The following is a 9607-nucleotide window of genomic DNA, read 5'->3' as shown; positions in this document are numbered from 1 at the left end:
TTACAGACAAAAAACATATGCAAGCACAAAGGGGGATCCTGCCCTTTGCATCGGAATGAACATTTTAATCGGCACAAGGATTCAATAGGCTTGGGAGCTTGGACTGACAGAAATGCTTTCCCCCCAAGCAAGACTGGCACAGTAGATCAGGATGGCTTTAAATGTGCATCCCAAATGTTTGTGTAATATGGCTAAGCAATTAAATGCTTTTCAGATCTTCCCCTATAAAATTTATCATCATCAGTAGGTTTTGTAATTGGAGTGGCGTGTCGAGCACAACTGGCACTGTGTATTGAATTCACACAGGGCAAATGTGTAATTAACATTCAAAAGGACAGTGACTGGCTGCAAATTGTGTTTTCTGTTGTTGCTTGTTGAGCATTTTGAAAGCCCTGTTTTTTTCTCTCTTATTTTGCAAAATGCTAATTTATTCTGTAACAAATATGTGCATGTGTACAAACACACCATTGGTATTGGTAGGAAAAATAAAACTTCCAAAGTTACTTTTTTTGGATCAGAGCCTTTCCAAGATCTGAGAGAAATGTTACACAGTGAAAAGCCCTGGGAATAAAACAGGAGAATGTCGACAATAGGAAGCAATCCACAGAAGCTACAAATGTCAGCTAATACTAAAAACTAAGTCCTTCTCTTCACACTGAAACACAAATATGCACTGCTCCTCTCCCATAGAGATTCTTCAACATATACTAATGGGGAGAACTCCAGATTTCATGTCTTTCATGATTTATTTAGAGAGCATCCAGAAAGATCAAGGGTTGCTTCCAATGCAGCAACATGTCAGTGTGGCATGCCACTGTTCCATCAAATTTAATCTTTGTGAAACATCGCACAGCTTTAATTGGTCCTGATCCAAAGGTCTACACAAAAGAAAGGTGCAGTCAATCTTCAGCTAAGTTAGTCTTCAGGTAAGTAGCCCTCCACCAGCTTCTTCCCAATTTACATGTGCCTTCTAGCACAGTATTTTTAGTGGAGGAAGAAAAAGAATCAGAGACTAATTCCAGTTGCTCCCTTACAGAAAATAGTTGTATGCCCTCCAGTTTTGGTGGGCACTATCCCAATTAATCTCTGCTGCTCCACTTTCTCAGCTGCTTTTAAAATGACACCACTAGAAAGGCAACAGTGCCAGCAAGCCTCTAGGAGGAAGCTGCTTACTGGCAGCGACATGGTGGTGGGACCTTTGATGGTGCAGGCAACGGATCAGGCTGGATCACAAACTTCCAGAACAGTGGGATAAGTCTAGAGCTGTGGTTCTCAACCCCAGGCGTTTTGGTCTATAGCTCCCAGAAATCCCAGCCAGTTTACCAGCTGTTAGGATTTCTGGGAGTTGAAGGCCAAAACATCTGGGAACCCACAGGTTGAGAACCACTAGTCTAGAGCCTCCAGAAAACTCCAGAGTAAATTCTGTGTTCCGTTGATGCAGATTAACAGCTGGATGCAGTGGTTCTGCTGCATTGTGTAGACTCCTTGCAACAGCTGAGCAGGGAATCCACTTTATTTTGGCTGTGCAGACACTGCCTAAAGGTCTAAATGCCATTGACAGCTCTGGGTGGTCCCTTCTAGAATGAGGAGAAACGATGGGCAGGTCCCTCATACGTTTTTGCCTTATATCTAGCAAATTCCTAGAACTGTTGTCTGTTAAGTCTGCTTCACTGTAGCTGGTCCTGATCAGCTTCTGTGCTCATTTGGCAAAACTAAAATTTATTATTCATGCAGAACAGCAGAGATTGAATCAAAATTATCCATCTTGCTGGAGAAATTGGTTGGTATTTATGTTTCATTAGGTTGTCTGGGTGATTATGAGGACTAGAGACAATCACTGTGACTTTCCAATAAGAACAGTTTAGAAAAAAATAAAAATGTAAGCCAGAGAGAGTTAATATTTTTAACAGCAGCAGCTTGTGTCCGTATAAATGGAAAGAAATGATAGAACACCCCTGGGAAGTGGCAGAATGAAATAAAATAAATCTAAGGTTAAAGTGCTGCTTCATGTTCAGACTTTCTATTTGCATTTCTATCACTCTTTCATTAACAATTGGCTTCTTTTTCCTCAAATGCAATAGCGACATCTATCTAGTTGGCACAGCCATCTCAGCCAAATTCTTCCTTTGCCTTCACAAAATACTCACACTGGTGAACTACAATGTTATGCACTATGACATTTAGAAAGTATTTTTTATTACTTTCTAAAAAGAGGTTTGTATTCCACCTAAGAAAAATAGGATAGAAATATGGTTAGATAAATGAATAAAATAGTCCATCATGAGCACACTACACAAATGAAGAATTTGGTGGCAAATACTAAATACAGAGTTCTGAATCTCAATTTACATTCAATTCTTTTATGAAGGAAGAGAAAGAGGCATCAGATTGTTGTAGTGTTTCTGATTTTAATGCAGTTGTTTATTTATTGATATGTATATGTGTATATGGCATTGACTCCCCCTTCAGGGTGAGAAGGGCAGGGTACAAGTGTGGTAAATAATAATAATAATAATAATAATAATAATAATAATAATAATAATCCATAAGGATGTAAAGATATATGGTGTTTACAAATATGTGGGCATTACTTGAGAAAAGCTCAGAGGCTGCACACACTCAGAGGGATTTTGAGAGCCATGATTTCAGAATGTAATTCCACAATTTGATAGTTTCAGAATGTAATGCCAACTCAGAAGTAAATCTAATCCACATTTTGGGAGAGTATTTTAGTTGTATGAGTTAGCATGACTTGGTGATTTGAGTGTTAGACTATGACTCTGGAGAACAGAGTTTGAATACTCAGTCCTTGGGCAAGTCATATGCTCTTAGCCTCAGAAAAGCCCATGATAGGTTTGCCTTCAGGTTGCCATAAGTCATAAATGACTTGAAGGCACACAATGACAACAACAGCAACAACAATAACATATTGTTGGTCCGGAGCAGGGCTTTGAAAAAGAGTCTACTTTGTTTCAAACCCCAAGTATCTTCTGCTCTTGCCTCGGGCATCCTCTTATTTTATTCTACACATATTGTGCTAGAGACAATCATGAGCAAGAGTGGAATTGGACTTCCCCTTCCTTCCTTCCTAACTTCCTTCCTAACTTCCTTCCTTCCTACGTACATCCCACCTTCTCCCCTCAAATTGGGGGCCTTTCATACAATTATAATATAATTTCACCTAATAATAATAATAATAATAATAATAATAATAATAATAATACCCAGGCGACAGCAGAATTGACAAGAAACAACTGGAAAAGCTTACACAATACGAGGATTTAAAGATCGAACTGCAAAGACTCTGCCACAAGCCAGTAAAAGTGGTCCCAGTGGTGATCGGCACACTGGATGCAGCCCCTAAAGACCTTGGCCAGCACTTAAAAACAATAATCAGAAACCTACATTTAGCTCCCCACATCTGCAGGCTTCTCTTTGGCAGATTTGCTTATTCAAGAATGTATAGCTGCTCATAAATGTGCAGGGCTCGACGAATGCAAGGCTGGGGTAACAATTGCTGGAAGAAACATTAACATTAGACCAATTTGCCCAAGCTTTAATCAAAAAATCCCCAAATCTGAATTTCAGAGCCGCAGCAATGAAACACAAATATACTCCCCTCCCCAGAATTTCTGTTCTGTTATATTTTTGGAGCATCCTCCAGAAACACTAGGGAGAATTTGGTAAATATAACCAGTCAGTCTAGCTTTTCTTTCTTTTCCTTTTTTAAACATGTTATGTCCTCAGGAAACAACTGGGAATAAAACCAGAGCTCTAGCAATTGGCGTGTAAAACCAAAGTTTTTAAAGATCTGAAGACAACGTTGCAGGCAGTCTTTGGGAGGCAGGAAGGGTGTCCTCATGAGCACCTCCCACACTTGCCCAAGGCTCTAGTCCCCTGCCATCTCACATCAATTTCCAGTTTGGTATGAATTGCTCCGGATCAAAAGACAGTCTCGAATTGCCTCATATCCTGTGCAAGCCTCCAGGCTTCCCTCCCAAAGCAGTCCAAATCTCAAGTTCTCCTAACCCTCCTTGAGCAGCTTACTGGATAACTGACATCAGAGGGCCATTGAATATAGAAGAGGCAAAAAAAAATACTTATTTTGTTTTCTTCTTTATTGAAATGTTTTAGCCATCCAGCTTCCAAAGAATTAAGGCACATAGGATCCATACAGTAATAAGTAAGTAAGTGTGTGTGTGTGTGTGTGTGTGTGTATGAGAGAGAGAGAACATATAGGATGAATCATAGAACCATACAGTTGGAAGAGACTTCATGGGCCATCCAGTCCAACCCCCTGCCAAGAAGCAGGAAAATTGCATTCAAAGCACCCCAACAGATGGCTATCCAGCCTGTTTAAAAGCTTCCAAAGAAGGAGCCCCCACCACACTTCGGGGCAGAGAGTTCTACTGCTGAACAGCTCTCACAGTCAGGAAGTTCTTCCTAACGTTCAGATAGAATCTCTTTTCTTGTAGTTTGAAGCCATTGTCCCATTTCCTAGCCAGGGCAGCAGAAAACAAGCTTGCTCTCTCCTCCCTGTGACTTCCTCTCACATATTTATGCACGGCTATCATGTCTTCTCTCAGCCTTCTCTTCTTCAGGCTAAACATGCCCAGCTCTTTAAGCCGCTCCTCATAGGGCTTGTTCTCCAGACCCTTGATCATTTTAGTTGCCCTCCTCTGGACACATTCCAGCTTGTCAATATCTTTCTATCCAAAGTTTGTGGGATTAAATATTTTCAATCTGTTTTCTTCCCCAAATTCAGAGTGCCTGTATCTTATTCTCTGGACACAAAGTTTGGTGGAGCAGATTATTTTATCAAGAATGCTTGCATGCATGGCATCCACATTACAGAAGGCACACATAAAACACAGCAAAGCTAGCATTTAAATCCGGTTCCTTTGCACAAAGTCCTGCCCTTCTTTGTGTTTGATTGGATGGTTCAAAAAGGCTTACAGCCAATCACAATTTCTCTAATGTAGAGTCAGGGCTTCTTCCAACCCTCTTCCTCTTTGCATTTTATGATTTATCCTTTTTTTCATGTTTCTCTTTGGCACTCTGCCCCCCCTTTTTTTGGGGGGGGGGATATATACTAAGGGCATCAACTTTCAATGAGTATGCGTGCGAACTACTAGTGTCTACAACAAAACGGACCTTACTTAAAAAATACCCCTCGTGGATATATATATATATATATATATGTATGTATATATGTATATATTTATATATATATATATATAGAGAGAGAGAGAGAGAGAGAGAGAGAGAGAAGTTGGCCACACATTGCTGTGGCCAACCTTCCCTCCCTCTTTCTCTTCTCCTTTCATTCTCTCCTTCCTTCCCTCCCTCTTTCCTCCTTTCCTTCCTTTTTATACTTTCGTTCTCTCCTTCCTTCCTTCTCTTCTGCTTCCCTTCCCCCCCCTTTTCTTTCCCCTTCCTCTTTCTCCCCTTTCTTCCTTCTCTACCTATTCTTTTGGACTGCAATGCCCAGCAGTCCTCCTGATCAATCTACCTACCTACCTACCTATCTACCTATCTCTAACTAATCTATCTGTCTTATCTATCTGGAGGATTGCTGGGAGTTGCAGTGCAGGAACATGAAATTGGAAATATGCAGGGATTGGGATGCTCTCAAAGAAATCCAAGGAGAAGAAAGCTTGTAGCTTATAAGCAGTGCATTTGGATCATCCGCCTCTCCTAAAGGGCCTGGTCTAGGGGGACTCAAGGGCTGAACACCAGTGAGTTGCCGTCCCTTTTTCTGTTTACTTGATTTGTCTTTTGATTTTGTAGACCTCGTGGTCTGTTTGGAGGGCTTAGATTTCTTTTTTGGCGGCTCCGTGAGGGGAGAGAGTGTGAATATGCTATTGTATGTTTTGTTTGCCAGGGGGAGCCGTTTTTGCGCATGTGCTGTAGCGTCTAGCTTTTTTGGCTTTTTAAGTCCCTTCCGCTGTGTTTTTCAGTGGGTTTTTTTTTTGAGTGATGGTCACTTGTTAGCCTGATAGGTGTATTGTGTCCAAATTTCATGTCAATTTGTCCAGTGGTTTTTGAGTTATTTTAATCCCACAAACGAACATTACATTTTTATTTATATAGATATATATATATGAACTTTCTAAGTAACTACAAAAAGATTATCTTCATTGCGGTTTGAATGGAATAATATCCAAGGCCTCAAACATCTGGAAGAAAGGAGAGGGTTAATTCTTTACTGCATTCAGTATTTTACATACAAAGAATGAATGTAAGAAATAGGGTTAATTGCCATACACGAAAGCCATTATAGCAGGGAAGCAACTGAGTCCCTCTTGGTATGGCCCTATCCCTTTTATCAGCTGTTTATTTTGCCCAGTAACTGTTATACTAATAACAGTGAGCAATCCAGGATAAGAGATATCTCATCCATTAATATGATCATGCTGGATCAAACCAAAGCCCTAACTAACGTCTTCAACGTGCTGTCCCCACTATGGTCAATTCAATTTGGTTTGATGCTTAGGGAAAGACCATTAATAGGGATGAATGCAGTATCATCCTCTTGCTCATATTTTGCACCAAGAAATACAAAGAAGAAAATTAATTCAAAGACGTTAGGCAATATCCAGGTAGCGTGGCAGATGGCCCATGATGAATTTACAGTAGTGCTGCTGCAGTGGACTCTTAAGATTTGAGTTTCTCAGAAAAAAATACTTAACTGCTTCTGGTTTGTGAATCCTTCTTACAATTATTTTGCATTTTTTCTAATGCAATTCTTTCAGAAGCATTGGATATAAACACCTTATATAGAGAATCAACCAAAAAGCTTCATCTTTGAAAATTTCAGTTGCTTTCAGCACAATTTGCCAGCTGCAAAGAGAGCTCTCTAGTGGCCAAGAAACAGCTTGCTTTCCCAGAACTATAATAATATGGCTATTTGTGCAAAGATGTCAGCTTCATAACAAAATATTGGTTGGACAACAAGCTTCATTTCACAAATATTGCCTCTTATTCAGACTTACATACTCTTGAGTCAATCTGCCCAGCCAATAGTTTTGGGGGGGGGGGGGGGGGCTGGGATTCATGTCAGTGGCCTTGTTGTAAGTGAATTCATTGTAAATAACCAACCAATTTTTAAAAATTAATTTATATCTCAACCTTCCCCCAGTATGGTCTAATCTAGTTCATTTTCAGAGCAAATTAGATTACAATATGTATATATATTGCATATATTGTTTATATATAATGAGACAAACACATAGAATCATAGATATTACTCTGAATTCCTTGTGTGATGGAGCAATTGTGTCACAGTTCCTGCTCTTAATAATGGGAATGTGCTTTGTGGATTAAAGACACAAAACATTTTTGTTGGTTGCAGATCCTCTGCATGTTTCCTAATGTTTGGTTCTAGCTTTTAGTAACCCAACAAGCTTCGTCTTTTAAAGGAGAGCTATACATATATGTTGAAGAGAAGTGTAATACTTTCAGGAACTTGGAAAACATGTTTTGGACAACAGGTCCCAGAATCCCCAAGGCAGCGTGCTATTGGACATATTGGTTGATGCATTTTGGGAGCTATAGTCCAGGAAAGTTACTTTCTCAATCTCTGAATACTTGCTTTGAAAAAAGTGTATTATGTGTGCTTGATACATAGTAATAGAGACAAGTTGTCCATAATATCAATGTTTCTTTGGTTGTTTTTTAAAAGGGGGATAAGCTGTAATTCAAACCAGCAAAATTAAACTGGTTCCTTTTCAGTCATATGTTCCTGACTGTTTAGAGCAGAGGTCCTTAAACTTTTTAAACAGAAGGCCAGGTCACAGTCTCTCAAACTGTTGGAGGGCTGGATTATAATTTGAAAAAAAAATGAATGAATTCCTATGCACACTGCACATATCTTATTTGTCTGACTTGGCCACGGTAGTCCACGCTCTGGTTACATCCCATTTAGACTACTGCAACGCTCTCTACGTGGGGTTGCCTTTGAAGACAGCTCGAAAGCTCCAACTAGTCCAATGCTCGGCAGCCATGATTTTAACAGGAGCAGAGCGCAGGGAGCATACAACCCCCCTGTTGCGCCAACTCCACTGGCTACCGATCTGCTACCGGGCTCAATTCAAAGTGCTGACGTTGGCCTTTAAAGCCTTAAACGGTTCCAGCCCAAGCTACCTATCCGACCGCATCTCTGCCTATGAACCCACCAGGACTTTGAGATGTTCCGGGGAGGCCCTGCTCTCGATCCCGCCTGCATCTCAAGCACGGCTGGCGGAGACGAGAGATAGGGCCTTCTCGGTGGTGGCTCCTCGGCTGCGGAACGCCCTTCCTACAGACATTAGACTAGCACCATCTTTAATGGTATTCTGCAAAAAAGTGAAGACCTGGCTGTTTGAGCAGGCGTTCGACTAATTAGTGCAATGATTGGTTAATGAACACTGGAATGGAACAATGGATGATGAATCTGGAACATGTTTTTGATGGTGAGACGGCAGTGAATGGGTATTGTAGTAACTGTTTATTAATTGTGTAATGTGTTAGGTTGTTAACTGTTTTTATACTGTAGCACTGAATTTTTGCTGTTCGTATTTGTTGTGAACTGCTGTGAGTCGCCTTCGGGCTGAGAACAGCGGTATATAAGTAAGGTAAATAAATAAAATAAATAAATAAATAAATAAATTTGTGCATTAAAACAATGCAATAATTAAAATGAAGAACAATTTTAGCAAATATAAACTTATTAGTATTTCAATGGGAAGTGTGAACCTGCTTTTGGCTGATGAAGTAGGATTGTTGTTATTGTGAGCTTTCAAGTCATTTCAGACTTTGGTTGACCGTGAGTGAGGGCCGGGTAAATAACCTTGGAGGGCCATATCCGGCCCCCGGGCCTTAGTTTGAGAACCCCTGGTTTAGAGCCCTAGAGCTTCCTTTATATGAGGATGAAACAAATTAAAAATAACTGATCTATAATTATATTCTGAATAAATGGTACTTTTAAGGCATTTAAACATGATACTTTAATGCCTAACTTATATATCATGTAAAACAGGCCTGGGCAAACTTTGGTCCTCCAGGTGTTTTGGACTTCAACTTCCACAATTCCTAACAGCCGGTAGGTTTTTGTCGATATGATTATTTGACTTTTGTCAATATGATTATTTGCAGATTTAATTCAAATATTCTCTCTAGGAATCTCTAGGTATGATGAAGGAAAAATAAGAATAGGACCAAAGGAGAAGGATGTATAGCTACTCAGCACTAGTTACAGGCAAATCGCAAAATGGATGAAAAGGAATTGAGGGAAGTAGCTTTTGGGGCTGTTCATGTTGGCATCCAAAGGGCTAGAGTTAACACCAATATTATTCAGTGTCGATAGATCTGCATAGGTGCAAGACCCACTTGTGTGAGGCACATAAACTATGTAGAAGAAAAAACATACGTGCCAAAAACAAGAATACAGCATGGGGGGAATTTAGCAAGGAAGACTTGTTATGAAAATATACCCTGAAGACACAATTAGCAAGTACAAAGAGCCTTATTAAATGCTATTCCCAATGCACTGAGAGAAGCTGAAGTCATCTCAACAGTTAATCTTGAATATACAGTGCAGTATAAGGAAAATTGAAGATATGTTAGA

Source organism: Anolis sagrei, chromosome 4 (genome assembly GCF_037176765.1).
Source record: "Anolis sagrei isolate rAnoSag1 chromosome 4, rAnoSag1.mat, whole genome shotgun sequence".
Taxonomy (NCBI): domain Eukaryota; kingdom Metazoa; phylum Chordata; class Lepidosauria; order Squamata; family Dactyloidae; genus Anolis; species Anolis sagrei.
The sequence above is the reverse complement of the archived record's forward strand: the minus strand, read 5'-3'. Positions refer to the sequence as shown.